The sequence below is a fragment of the Dermacentor silvarum genome, chromosome 9 (assembly GCF_013339745.2).
Source record: "Dermacentor silvarum isolate Dsil-2018 chromosome 9, BIME_Dsil_1.4, whole genome shotgun sequence".
Taxonomy (NCBI): domain Eukaryota; kingdom Metazoa; phylum Arthropoda; class Arachnida; order Ixodida; family Ixodidae; genus Dermacentor; species Dermacentor silvarum.
The window spans coordinates 109676814-109690605 of NC_051162.1; the positions used below are offsets into that span (position 1 = coordinate 109676814).

General features: G+C 43.5%; 2 long non-coding RNA genes across 2 annotated transcripts; both read right to left on the reverse strand.

The window, feature by feature from the left end:
* Positions 1-3472: 3472 nt before the first annotated feature.
* LOC119464104 (uncharacterized) lies at positions 3473-7931 on the reverse strand. The gene is made up of 3 exons (XR_005194387.2): positions 7748-7931; positions 5660-5975; positions 3473-3692 (listed from the first exon to the last, which is right to left on the reverse strand). It is a non-coding gene; the product is annotated as an uncharacterized LOC119464104 (long non-coding RNA).
* A 1961-nt stretch (positions 7932-9892) lies between these two features.
* On the reverse strand, positions 9893-13562 carry LOC125940225 (uncharacterized). The gene is made up of 2 exons (XR_007463450.1): positions 13320-13562; positions 9893-12084 (listed from the first exon to the last, which is right to left on the reverse strand). It is a non-coding gene; the product is annotated as an uncharacterized LOC125940225 (long non-coding RNA).
* Between the last annotated feature and the right edge of the window lie 230 nt (positions 13563-13792).

The following is a 13792-nucleotide window of genomic DNA, read 5'->3' on the forward strand; positions in this document are numbered from 1 at the left end:
AAAGACTTGTCGTAGGGGGAAGCCGAACCTGCATCATATATATTACGCGCGCTTTACCGTTGAGCTATGTGGCGGTCATCCTTCCGAAAGCTTTCTAGCGTATTTGTCCATTTGTACTATACATAGCCCTGGAAATGTTAGCCACCGCCATTCGGAGCCATCGCGGACGATGTTCAACATCCTTTCAACCGAATGGATCCGGCGCCAGGTGAAGTTTAGAGCATGCATCTGACCAACAAATCTCTGTAACCATACCACCTTATCGCATGAAGCCTGCCTAAGTTGAGGCCTTCGATGTGCAGTGAGCGGAAGACTATAGGAAACCCTGTGAAGAACTCATGCAGTGAATCTACGGAAAGCATAGGACAGCTCACAATTGCTAAACTCAATGTTTCAGGTCATCGAAAGCGCAGAAAACTTAAGAAATATGCACCACTCTGATATATGCCAAAATGAACATGGGACCCGACAGATGGATACACGCTCTGGGATATAAGGTGGATGAACATGGAGAAGCAGTCAGCCTGTCAAAGCACCCTGCCTCTGTCGTACACCTTTTATTTCTCTGGATTCTACCAATAATTTCTGAATAGTACTCGTATACAACTTACTTAAACAATAAACCGCTTGAATTTCGTGCGAGCTGTAAATTACCACGTCATATTTGTCCATTTTATACAATCTAACCCATATGGCGTGCAGAAATGGGTGATTTATCTTCTGCCATTGTTAACAAAATGCAAAAATGCAAAGTTCGTTCTGAGCATTCGTAATTTATCAATTTGTGGCATTTGAATTAAGGTAGAGACCGTAAATTCGCATTCAGCTTGAACAGTTTGCTAAATATTGCTTTCTATATGAAATGCAAATTATTTCCCTCAGCTTAGTAGAATTGGTGCTCAATGACTATGCATTTCTCATATGTTTGAAAAAGGAGAATCGGAGGCAGCCTATGGCAAAATATTTGTCGTAGTTGATCTCGATAACGCTAATGTAGCTACTAGACTGTACATAAAAATGGTAGTACGGTAAAACTGATAATTGTCGTAGCCAGGACGTACAGTCACAATGACAGAAGTTAACCAAGAATAAATCTTTGTAGACACCAGCGCGATCGTCAGTTTCGCGCTGTTTGTCAGGGTCTGAACGTTTGGCATTAAGAAAGCAATATGCCATCTTTCTCAGTCAGCTCATTGGAACTTATTTGTACTTAATTTCTAATTCGCAGATGTTTCTAGTCTCGCAATATTTTACTTTCGAGGCGCTCGTATCACCGCTAAGGTGGTGGTAATGTTAAATGAACTTTACCGATCGCCCAAAGACTGTGCAAGAAGCCACCTTCATTAAGCGCGTTGGCATTGGCATAAATAGGCACTCTGGAAGCCGAGCTTACATGAGACCGACTTTTTGCATGTAAGAAGAAAAGTGTACTGAAGAGAGTAAGATATATTTCTGGGCCCAGCTTCACAAATTATTTAATACATGAACTTCTTGTATAATAGGCCCAGACTTCGGTGCACGTCCATCATGGCGGTAATCGACGTCATATCGTGCGAACTGATGCTGCAAGAGCCAGTCACAGACAGCGCTTAAATAAGAAAAGTTTTGCATATCCCGTACATGATAATTTATGCTGGCGTAGTTGATGTGAAATGTGCGTATAGAACAGCACCAGTTGTGACGGAATCAGTGCGAAGCGTAGGGTCAAGTCGAGAGTGCCCCTCTCCACTTTGTCAAAATATTTTTGCGTTATTTTTTTGTCTAATTTACTACGTACAAGCGAACAACAATGGATTTATGCACCATACGCACTTGAAGGCTTCCCATCCGTTGAAGCTCGACTCCATTGCTTTCTTTGTTCTTTAAACGCCAACCACTCAGAAAGTGCAAATTCTGCGCATAACCATAGTGTAAGAAGATTTCCAGAAGATCCTTTCACATTGCCTCAAATGTGATTAGGCCATATCGACCAAAAACTGCAAAAAGAATGCAAGCGTTACGCTCCCAAATTTCACAGAAAGATGTAATTGAACATTTTCATAGAAATTAGCAAATATGTTAAAGCCACGTCAAACGTCAAATAAATTGCAATGTGATATTCCTTACCCCAAACACAGTCAGACGTGGCATGCTAAATAAATTCATGCTGTTTAATTTATTAGAAGCGGATTTCACCCGTTCTTTGGGCGATATTGCAGAGCTGGATGCTGAAAAAAGGCCCCAATGTCAACTTGCAAGCGTTTTGTATTTATTTCCGAAGGCATGTTAGGTTTGTGCAATCAATGTATCAAACTGTGCAAACCGCACCGAAATAAGCAAGTACATCACTGAATGATTACTAACAGCTGAAATGTTTATGCTTGCTAAACGTCTTCAAGCAAGATTTGTATTTTCGCCACCAGTAACGGTATGTGCTGCATTTACCCGCCGCACCATGTGATTTCCCCGGTCGTTAACTTGAATCTGAGGTGATAATCCCAAGCGGCGAAGGCAGTGGCAGGCTTCTATTTCCCTTGTAATAGCACTGTTGCGAATGGACGCATAAAAAAGTATTCTCTTTCAAAATTAAGTATCCTGGCTTGCAAACACAACCTTGGCCCGCGCATTGCGCCGCGCAGGTGCGAGGATTCCTGTCCTAGCAAGTCACTGGGCACAAACTAACGCATTCAGAATATTCTTAGTTAAGGGCATTGCAACGCTCTGGCATGGCAGGTGTGGGCACGCAAATCAGCGGTGCATCACGTAACTGCACGTAGCCAGGCTTAAGACACAGCCTTGTCTAGCAGATTCGTGCGTGCACATGCGAAGTGCCTTGTTAGCGCAAGTGATAGGACAGCGGGATTTACAAGTCGTGTACTGCTGGTTGGGAGCAGGGCATAGCTTCGACATGACCGGGCAATTTTTCCGGCGAACGCAGATGAGCGGCATCTCTTGCAACTGCACGTAACCATCCTTACAAACACATCCTTGACCCGCGTAATCGGCGGTGCAGAGGTGAGGTCCGCTGACGGAGCAAGTGATCGGGCAGCGGGGTTTGCAACGGGTGATAACTTGGTTTGCACCCGGACACTGCTCTCGCAGTGCCGGACATTCGTTCAGGCGAACGCATATCAGCGTTTCCGCTTGTAACTGGACGAACCCTTTGTGACAAACGCATCCTTGTCCTGTGCAGTCAGAAGTGCAGTGTCGAGGTTCAGTATCTGAGCAGGTGTCAGGGCAGCGAGATATGCAGGTCGTTAGGCCTGGACCTCGACCGGCGCACATTGGCTTGGGAGCGCATTGCTGGCGTCGAACGCATACCAGGGGATCCGCTTGTAACTGAACGTAGCCTCTCCTGCAGACGCAGCCTTGTCCTGCGCATTCCCTAGTGCAGGGACGTGGGCTGCAGTCGGAACAAGTGATAGGACAGTGCGACTTGCAAAACGTGTACTCTTGGTGGGACCCCGGGCAGGTTACGTTAGCGATCAGGGCACTCATCTTGACGTATGCAGGTCAGCGGATGGAACGTTAGCGCGACGTAGCCGGGCTCGCAGACGCAGCGTTGACCGCCGCAGACTGACGGACACCACCTGGGGTGAGGATTGCGGCAAGTCTGCGGACATAGCGGCGAGCATGTCGTGAAAATCTGATGAGGTCCAGGACATCTACCTGGACACAGAGCCACGTTTACGCATGGTCCCTCCGGGAAAGCCCTGCGAAAATTGGTAGATGGAGATAGCGAATGAAATATAACATAAGTCCTTCTGAAGCTGGATGTCCAGCTATTAGACTCTCGTTGTCCTTGTGACGTAGTATTCAGTATGAGCTAAACAAAATTTAGTAGAAATATGCAAAAGGTTGCTTAATGAATAATCTCATCGTAGGGTGTCTATATTTTTAGTGTAGCAATGTTAGCCGCAATAACCAAGATAAGAAACATTGTTTCATTGTATTTTTGTGTCCGTACGTGATACTCCAAAATTGGCTCCAGTTTACTCATATTGTCAACTGCTCTCGCGTGGAGGCTTTTGCTAACTTACGCCTTAGGAACATAGTCCACATAGTGATAAACAATACGGGAACATAATTTACTCATAGGTCATGGCGAAACTATCACCTACCTTTACAACCTCATTTGCACTGCTTGTAGGCGCAGTGATAATTGGGCGCGTGTTACAGTGGAAAGGACAAAATAATTTCGATAGTATTGAGGATTCAACTTATTTAAACAACTGTTGGGCTTACGCAACGCCGGTTGTGTTACTTCGTCGACTTGGCTGTAGTAATTTACACGAAGTCAGTGACCTTTTACTTCTTCAGATGCTCTCGAGTAAGTGTCACAGATTTGAAATGCGCATCACATGCCTAAAAACTTTAGTATAGATAATATACAATTCGTGGGGTGATGACAATGCATCATGTAGAGAGATGCTGAATTTATGCATTTCAAACTATTTCAAAAACGTCAAGAGCTATGAGAGAGGGAGAGATAGAATTATCAATATGATTTTACAAACGCCTCTTTCTCCGAGCAGTTGCGCAAACTCCCAGAGGACTGTACGTCTCTACACAATACCTGATTACTTGAAGTTTTTGTTTTGCATGTAGGAAAATTCACCCTGCTGAATAAAAGAGACAAGTTATGAAATGTCACATGACATGACACGCTTTTTAAGACATCCTAATGATGCCTCAATTAGGACTCACATGTTATAGCACAGCTGTTCTCAAATCTCCATTAGCCATGGGGTGCATACATCCCAGGCCAAGTTCAACGCTAACCACGCTATAACGTATTGGGCATCTGGGGAGAGGTTTTCCGGAGGAATAGGTAAAATAGTGGGACAGAAATAAGCAACGTGTTCTGCGGAATACCGCAACGGTAGAAGTCTCATAAAAGAGGAAGACCCATCCGCCCGAAAGGCCACGCAGGAAATTGACAAGTTTGTCTTGTCACTTTATGATACGTTGAGGTGAACGACTTTTTCCCTTTACATAACGAAGGCGAAGGTGAACAGTACGGAAGGCCACTGGAACATTGCACGGGGTCATGCTGGCCCGAAAGCGTGGGCTGGGCTGGTGAAAGCGATTTTGATGTGTCAATGCCGGTCCCCGGACTGATGCCCTCGACCTTGGGCCGGGCTCGGACTTGAAGCTGTGGGCCCGGGCCCGTTCACTGATGACCCTAAGTCCGGACATTCGAACATACGCCTGCGCTTCGCATTGATACAAGACATTCTGTGCAAATCTGAAGTGACAAATTGAAAAAAAAACTGGCTCCTAATTACCTTAATAAGCAAAAACAAAAAGAGGAACCTCTCCACATCCGTATCGGAAAGTAGTGCAACGAAATCAAAGCGATTTCATATTCCTAGTGACAATGCCCCCCGATACATTACTCGTCTGAGAGCTATGTACACAGCTTCGCTGCGCCTAAGTTTGTGAATGGTTGCGCTTCTGATCTCCATGGCAAACATGCCGAGTCATGTGAGGAACGCGCACTTCGATATTTTATTATTCATAACACCCTTGCCTCGTGATAATCAGTCGGATGTGTCATGGTTATTGTACATCGCTGGCCTGCCCTTTAGCTTTCACCGCTCGTTAGGTTCAGTTCTCGCGCTGTTGTTACCGCGCAAAGAGCACATCGAGTCGTTACTGAAAATGTGCGCACACTCACCTCAGAAAGCCCGGTGCGCATGCGCAACCCTTTACGCACTGCTGAGCACAAGCCGCAGGAGCTGACCAGCCGCAGACGTCTGGGCAGGTCGAGGAGCAAGGGTTGAAATCCATGTTCGCTTCGAAGCGGCAGTCGTAGCACTCTTCAGTCCTGATGCATTGTCCCCAAACGTTGCGTACGTATCCCCACTTGCACAAGCAGAAGCGTTGTTTGTATAGCTCTGTAAGGCTAGCCAGCCATGGCTTGCAAAATTGATCCACGCGAGGTATACCGTCCGGGACAGGGACCTCTGGAAACCTACACGTGTAACGGTGACCTAAAAAGAAATTTAGCAAAACAGGCAATATGTATAGCTCGTTTCGAAGAGCCGAAAGAACATGGATTAAGGGAGCCATGAAACACTTTTCGAACATACTAAGAAAACACTGCCGATCAGTTTTATTGTCTGCTGTGAATGTTTGGGCCAAGTATTACTGCACTGTATGCAGCTGCACTTATGCGGTTTTAAGAGATCTCCTGCATAAGACGCAGTATATGGATTTCATTGACCGTAATCATCAACACAGTCTTCATCATTTATTCTGCCTTAATGGCAACTGGCTATTGATTACAAATGCTAAATATTAGAAAAGGTCTTTACCGTGTTTCGCTATAACGTCACTGATTCCCAGCACCTTCACGCTGAGATAATCGTCACACCGCCGAGTTCAGCCACCTGACAGCGTTACAAATCTAAGTGGCTTGCCTAGGTGTTCATTGATGGTCGCTACAATGAACTGCAAATGCGCGGCCGTTGACACAGGCCAATAGGTACTGATATCTGTTCCTTGCTTTCAGGCCTTTCAGCTTGCCGTAATGGAGATTGTTACGGCGGACACCCCAAGTAGTTCTTCAACGAAAATGAGATTATTTTTTAAAGAAAGCTGTTCATTAGTTCAATAAACGAACAAGATGTGAACGCCTTTGAGCAAGGCAGTTCATACGATGACGATGGGTTTTCGAGATCATTTCCTCCCACGTAGGTCATTCACGAGATGTTTGGTAAAGTTTTCTCAAAAACTGAGTTGGTGCAGCTCGAATCGACATGACATATAGAAACGGCAAATATGAATACCAGCGTTTAATTCCAAGCAGTTGGAAGTCTATGCCGGTGCTCGCCGTTTGTGTACCTATTTGTTCTATCTAAATTCTCTATTGTACTGCGCGAAATGTACACGGCTAGGTGCGTAAAAAAAGGAGAAACACGAATGGAATAAGCTGGGCTCTTTCCTCTCACTCTTTTCTTTTATGTCTCCCATTTTTCCGTACATTTCGCCCAGTACACTAAACAATTCAATATGAAATAACTAGCCAGCGAAAAAAGTACATCGTGTTCTATCTATTCGCATTGCACAAACTTCGTTGCCATGATACTAAGTTTTGAGGCTTGAGCTGCATATTTCCGTGCACGTTTTTGCTCCTTGAACGCTTCAGGATTATCGAGGTAATTGTTCTCTAAATAGCGAGTGTTGTCACCAGGAAGATTTCCGAACAGGCTAATCACGCTATAGGGTACGTGCTTCCATGACATCCAAACTCATTATTTGCCTATTGCTGTGAAGCACGTCCCGCTTCTCGGCAAACACAAACGGCAGTACCAGATATGCTTATTGGCATTTAGTTGTTCAGCAAAGCACGAATAAGAAGAGCCGCTGCAGATTCTACCAAATTCAGGCGCGCTGAAAAGCGAGAAATAGTAGCCCACTGATACATCACGCTGAGTGTGAATGCCAAGAAACTTGCGGCTGCACGTGAAATACTGTAAGTGTCTCTGAGAGGTTAACCTTCATAAAAAAGCTCTATTCACTACTACAGACACTTAAAGATGGCGTGCTAAGAAGTTTGACTGCCTCAGCTATTCACCGTGGTCAAAAACTACGTGCACAAATGTATTCGCAATGGACAACTAAATACCCACAGGCCCCGCTCTGCGCTTTGCCCAATTTGGTCTGTTAGTTAACCAAACCACTCACTTCTGATTTGATGAAAATTTGTAATTTCTAAAAGGTGAAACAAAAGAAATATCAACAGCTGGATAACTTCACCCACCTGTATATATTGCATTTGAAGTGACAATACCGACTAAAAGAATTAGTGACGCTCTGTTTGACACAGTAAATAACATTAGCTGTGCCACCACCTCCATTTCCAAGGGGGCCAGACACAGTCCTTGTTAATGATATGCACAGACCGTCGAATCTATTCGTGCTATTGTCGTTCAACATGTCCTCTGTTTCCTCTTTTGGACGAAGCCCCATTCATTTAGTCTTGACGCTGATATTGCATAAACAACTAATCGGACAATACTAACGAGCCCCTCACGCATGGAAGGCCGGTTTGGAATAATCGGACCATTCATGCGGTTGACCCGTGTGACCCTGTAAGAAAAACAGCGAACAGAGAAGAACAATAGACACCGTCGGGATGCAGCTGTGAAATCCGAGTTCGTCTGCATGAACCGTCATGTACTGTCTCGTTTCTTTCTTCACTGTGTCCTTGTGCATGAATATGGTACGCGAAGCAATGAAGCAACGCTACATTGACCTAAAATAAAAAAATGCTAAAAAATTGTTTTCTCGGTGGCGCCTAGTGCGTCTTATGTTGGCAAGGCTCCGTTCGACATGTGTTTCAAGGGCAGACCTACTTTGAACTAGAATTTCACCCTCCAAGTTGTCGAGCAAAAGTACCGAATTGCGAAATAACTAGATGTCTTCAGCGCCTGTCTGAAAGCATTTGAGTGCTCTCGCGACGTTCAAGGCACCGATTCAGCTGTCAAGCATTTCTTTTTGGGTCACAGTCGCTACAAGTCACAGCAATGCAAACGATTGGCCGAAGAAAGGGCTGCAGCGCTTTGTTAGCCGTGAGGTCCGGAACTGGAAATCAGAATACCAGTAAAAAAACATTGTCATGCGAATAATGAAGAATGTAGGCGTAGCTTTAGAAGTATGAAATTTCTTGCTTTAAATAGTAAATCTATCATGACTTTAAAAAATCACTTGACTAAAAGGACACCGCAAATTGCTGCCAAGTGAAATTTCCAGTTTTTGTGAAACAAGGCCAACATGAGAAGAAAAAAATCTCTTACAAAACTTTTTGTTGAGAATGCATTGAAATATCATTGGTCAATGTTGAGTATCTTATTGAGCATTCATTGGGAGTTTGTTGGGATATCATTGAGCAAAGTGTTGAGGGCTCTTGAATATTGGCCACTGAAATTTTATTGAAACACAATTGGGCAAGTCAATGTTGAATAGTTGTTGAGTTAGTATTGAAAGCACATTGTGCTTATACATATCATTGTGTAATTTCTGTTGAATTTCTGTTGGGTTTCCATTGATGCAGTCTTGAAATGCTGTTGTAATTGTTCTGTTGACCATTTGTTGAGTGATCATTGACACAGGATTGAAAAGTACATTGTGCGCCTGTTGAGATGGCATTGATATTTCGAAAATTGCCACTGAAATATCATTGATATTTTGTTGGGCTTGTGGCATTTTAGTGCACTTAATTTTGAAATTGCTTTGCTATTTACACTTGCATGCCCGGTGCCTCTTCACATAACTTTCCCTAATCCGAACGGAAGCAAAGGAGCGACTGACATATTTCATGTACCCTAATATGTAATATAGCGTGCACATGACACATTATTACAGTATATAAGGCACAACTGTATGAAACCCGAAGACATACGCTAGTGCCTACAGTGCTATTAAGCGTAAGGGAGCAGAACTATAGCACACATGCTGAAAAAATGTAGCAAAAGCGTACACATGCCTAGTTAAACTCGCAACAATTTTTTCGGGAAGATATACAACACCACCTGCACTTACAGCATAAAAAAAGCTTCCTGTGCCTGTACAGCACAGCACAGAGCAGGGTCATGAGAACTGAAAAGTAGAAATTAGTGGGTTTAAAACTACGATGATGATGGATGAAATTGATAAATTTCACAAAGTTATCACTGTTATTGGCTACCTAAGGGACTCCTTGAACTTGACCTACAAAGATGTACAGCAATGTTAAAAACAAACGGAAGATGGAAACCTATAGCCTTCTTGCAGGAATAAACAATGCAAATAGCCTTATGTGCCACAATTTTACGAGCACTTTGGCAATTTGGTGTATGTACAGACTTGACAAACAGCAGCTCAAACAGAGATGCGAACGCTGAATTAAGATAAGAATACACACGAATGCTCACTCAACTTGAAGTTTATTACAGCAGAAAGAATTATATTTCACAATTACAGCAGAAAAAAATATATTTTGTAAAAACAACAGTCAAGTGACTCAAAGGCAGACCTTAAGCATACCCTTGTAACTAACTTTGAACACATGAACTCTTGGCTTGCATGCATAAATACAAAAATGAAGACCACTGGATACCTTACAGTAACATGCTTCACACACCCAGTAAACACTCACAGAAGGGTTTACGGCTGCCTGTGAGTAGGCAAAATAACAAGTAAACTGGAAACAAATGACTTCATGTGTATATATACAAAACACCTGAATCGTGTTTTTCAGAGGTAAACTTCTAAAACATTTGTGCTGTAAAAGCAGCTTACTTCCCCCCGGCATAAGTCAAGAACTGCACAGTATTTGAAGACAGTAGAGGCTTGGGCTAGTCGGTGCATACTCGAGAGGGAAACAGCGCAAAAAACACAAGAAGACAAGAGGGACAAGAAGCGCTGGTGTGTGTCTCCCTGCTTGTCGTGTTTTTTCGCGCTGTTTCCCTCTCGAGTGTGAACAGTATTTAATTTCTTGTGTTACTTTTGGGTACGGAAGAGTTTACTGGTGGCATTTTCTAATTTAGTGAGCTGATCAGTGAATTTTTTTCTGGACTTTAACAAAGCTAATAAAATCTTTTTGGGCCTTTTTCACCGTACACAGCAACTAACTGGTACCCTGGTCAATAAAAAGCTAATGCAAGGCTAATACTTTCAATGATATAATAAAGTGACATAAAATACACAGACAACTGGAGTGACACACAGCTAACGCAATTCCCAACAGTGAAATAAATGGTCACCTGCATCATCAAAGAGCCCAGAACGACTCATTATAAAGCATGAGTAAAGGTTTCAATAACTGTACAGCCAGATTGGAGAGCTAGTAAAAAACGCAAATAAATGCACATACAAAACAGCATTTACCACACTTGCGCACATAAATATATATAATTCCACCAGCATTTCGCTGCATAAAATATATAAAAGTTGCGACAAAGCAGTAACTGAAAGACGGAAGGAGCTGCACTACCCATGTTGAAAAAAAATATCGAAAGTGACATACATGCACATTTAATCTGACAGAAAACGTCTTTCCAAGCTATATATTACAAAAACTGTACAACAACGTTAAGAACAAACGAGATGAGAAGCTATACCATTCTTGCAGAAATGAATAGTGCAGATAACTTCATGTATCTCAATTTTACGGATACTTTGGTAATTTGGTGTGTGTACATACTTTACAAACAGCTCAAACAAAGATGAGAACGGTGAAATAAGGTAGGAACACACAATAATGCTGACTCAACTAGAAGTTTGTTCGTGACGACAAAGATATTAAGCACACTGGCCAACTTGACAAAGAAATAGCCATGCATGCGTGGCAGACAGCCCGGTGCAACAAAAAAAAAGGAACGAAAGACGTGTTTTGTAGTATAAATATGCAGGTAAAAAAAACAGTGAAAGATGTCCTATAAGTGATACCACCAAACAAGGAGAGCTCTTTTAAAAATCCCAACTCTTTCCCATTAAGAGCAACAGATAGCTTATGCATTTGTCTTCTTTGCAATCAATAAATAAGGCTTCCATAATTTCTCTTGTGTTGTCGTCTTTGTGATGAAACAATTGTTCGTTCTACCCCTTACAGCAGAAAACACAATTTTGTTTAATCACAAAGGCCACGCATACATGGTTTCTTATCTTTGTCAAGTTCCAATGTGTTTACAACCTGTCTTCAAGAATAAACTTCTAGTTGAGTCGGCGCTTGTATGTGTTCCTACTTATTTCATTATCCTCGTCTGTGCTGCTGTTTCAAGTACGCATGTACCACTTGGTTAGGCTGATAAACATTCTCACAAGAAAAAGGAACTACCTCCACTCACAAGGTAGCCAATTCTTTACAACTAAAAGGCAGAACACATCGAAAGTAAGCCTTCACAGCGTCCATGAAAGTAAGTCTTCACAGCGTCACAGCGTACACCACAGGGCAGAATAAAAAATAGTTAAAAATCCCACTTGACGCAGAATGGCAACAGAGATGCAAGCTTCCTGGTGAATCAGCCGCAGATCAATGGATGTCTCTTGCGAGAAACGACGCCAAGCTGTTCTTGACGAACGACACCTTAGCACCTGGGCATTTGGTGCATGTGTAACCTGTAGAGAAGGGAATCTAGACAGAATTAGATAATGCAAATTAAAAATCTGTCACACAATATACATAACCACGCACTAAATATTAGTACACACTACACTGGCAATTAAAAATTTGCGTCCCTTTCAAGAGGGCCGTCGCGAAAATGATGAAATGGATTGTTACAGTAAATGTTACCAAGATACGCACAGCGATGTTTGTTTCACACCGGTGAAATATATTCCCGGCTCTCTCACAACACGAAAGACCATGCTATAGTACACAGCCGATACCAAGCAGCAGTCCGAATCTTCGGGAGCAGCAGGGCAGACCTAAAAATTCGCCGAGAGCGATGCGCGCGCGAGCGTGCTAGTGAGAACCGGCACCGCTTCTTTGAAGCTTAGTATCCGCTGCTGCGTGGCTAAGAACATTCCGCGCGATTTGTGTGCCGCGCGTTGCGTACGCGTCCTGTGCGCATTGCACGCTTGCGTCTGTGCAGTGAGCTATCTTCATGAACGTGCCATTCCTCGCCGCGCTAACGGTGCTCGAGTGCGGCGCTTAGCTTGAGGCGCCGATGAGCCATCTGGCGTTCCTTTCGTTTCTGCAAGCAACGCACATTCGAGTCGGCCCAGCTCAAAGAGGTATCAGAGAACGGCGGCGCGCTTGAGTTATCGCCTATTAAAAGCGTGCAGTACGCCTTAAACGGCAACACGTCACGTTTGATAAATATGCTTACTGCGGTTGGGGTGGCGATGTGTGATAAGGCAAGCCCGTCGGCGGCTTTGCCGACGTCGCCACCACGCCTCTGTTCATTTACGATGTGTATCCGTGTAATCATCGCGCCGATGCAGGACTTATCGGTAGGCTGTTCTCCGCACATACCGAAAAGGCGAAATATATTTTGCAGCACACCGCAACATTAGCCACAACGCAAATAGAGGCGCAGTTAACGACTACGCGAGAAAATGTGCACACTAGCCTTAAGGTATATACGATGAGCCACTACAGATTAAGAATATTTTTTTTAATATCGCAGTGTCGCTCCAAAGGCGAAGCATCGATTGCGATAGCAAATTAGTAGACAATATTACGAACATTTCAATCGAAGCAGCGGCGGCAGCAAGCGCTAGCTTCGCACGCTATCGCTCCAGGGCATGCGGTTTGCCTGCAGAAAGTGAACGGTGTGCTTAACATCTCACGCTCGTCCAAGTGAAAAAAAAAAACGCGGCTATGTGCTCAAGAAAACGAAATCACTTACCTGTGTGCAGAAGTTAGGCTGCGGCTTTGTTCGCCTTCCTTCCATCATGAATTCTGCCGCGCAACTCATCAAAACTGCCAGGCTCGAACATCACCCGAAGACCAGTAGCTGCGTCAGCAAACGTCTTCAACGGATAAACATCCCACTTATCATCATAGAGCAATTTCACTAAAACTTGCGTCATGATGTCCAAAAACAAAAGAAAAATGCTTCCAACAAAGCGCGAGCGGCACGAACCACCGCACAAGTTCAGACGAGTGACAGAGTCGAAAACCGGTCACAGCCTCAGTATCGTATTAAGTTAATAAAATCGTTCCTGCTAAAAATAACCACTAAAATCCATAAATAATGATTGATAATTTTTGTTCATAGAAAACATAATAAATTTTGAAGGAAAACTTAATTTGTAGCGCAAAAAATAAATAATACGATTAACAAAATTGCGACTACGAAACTAACGGCACACTGGATAC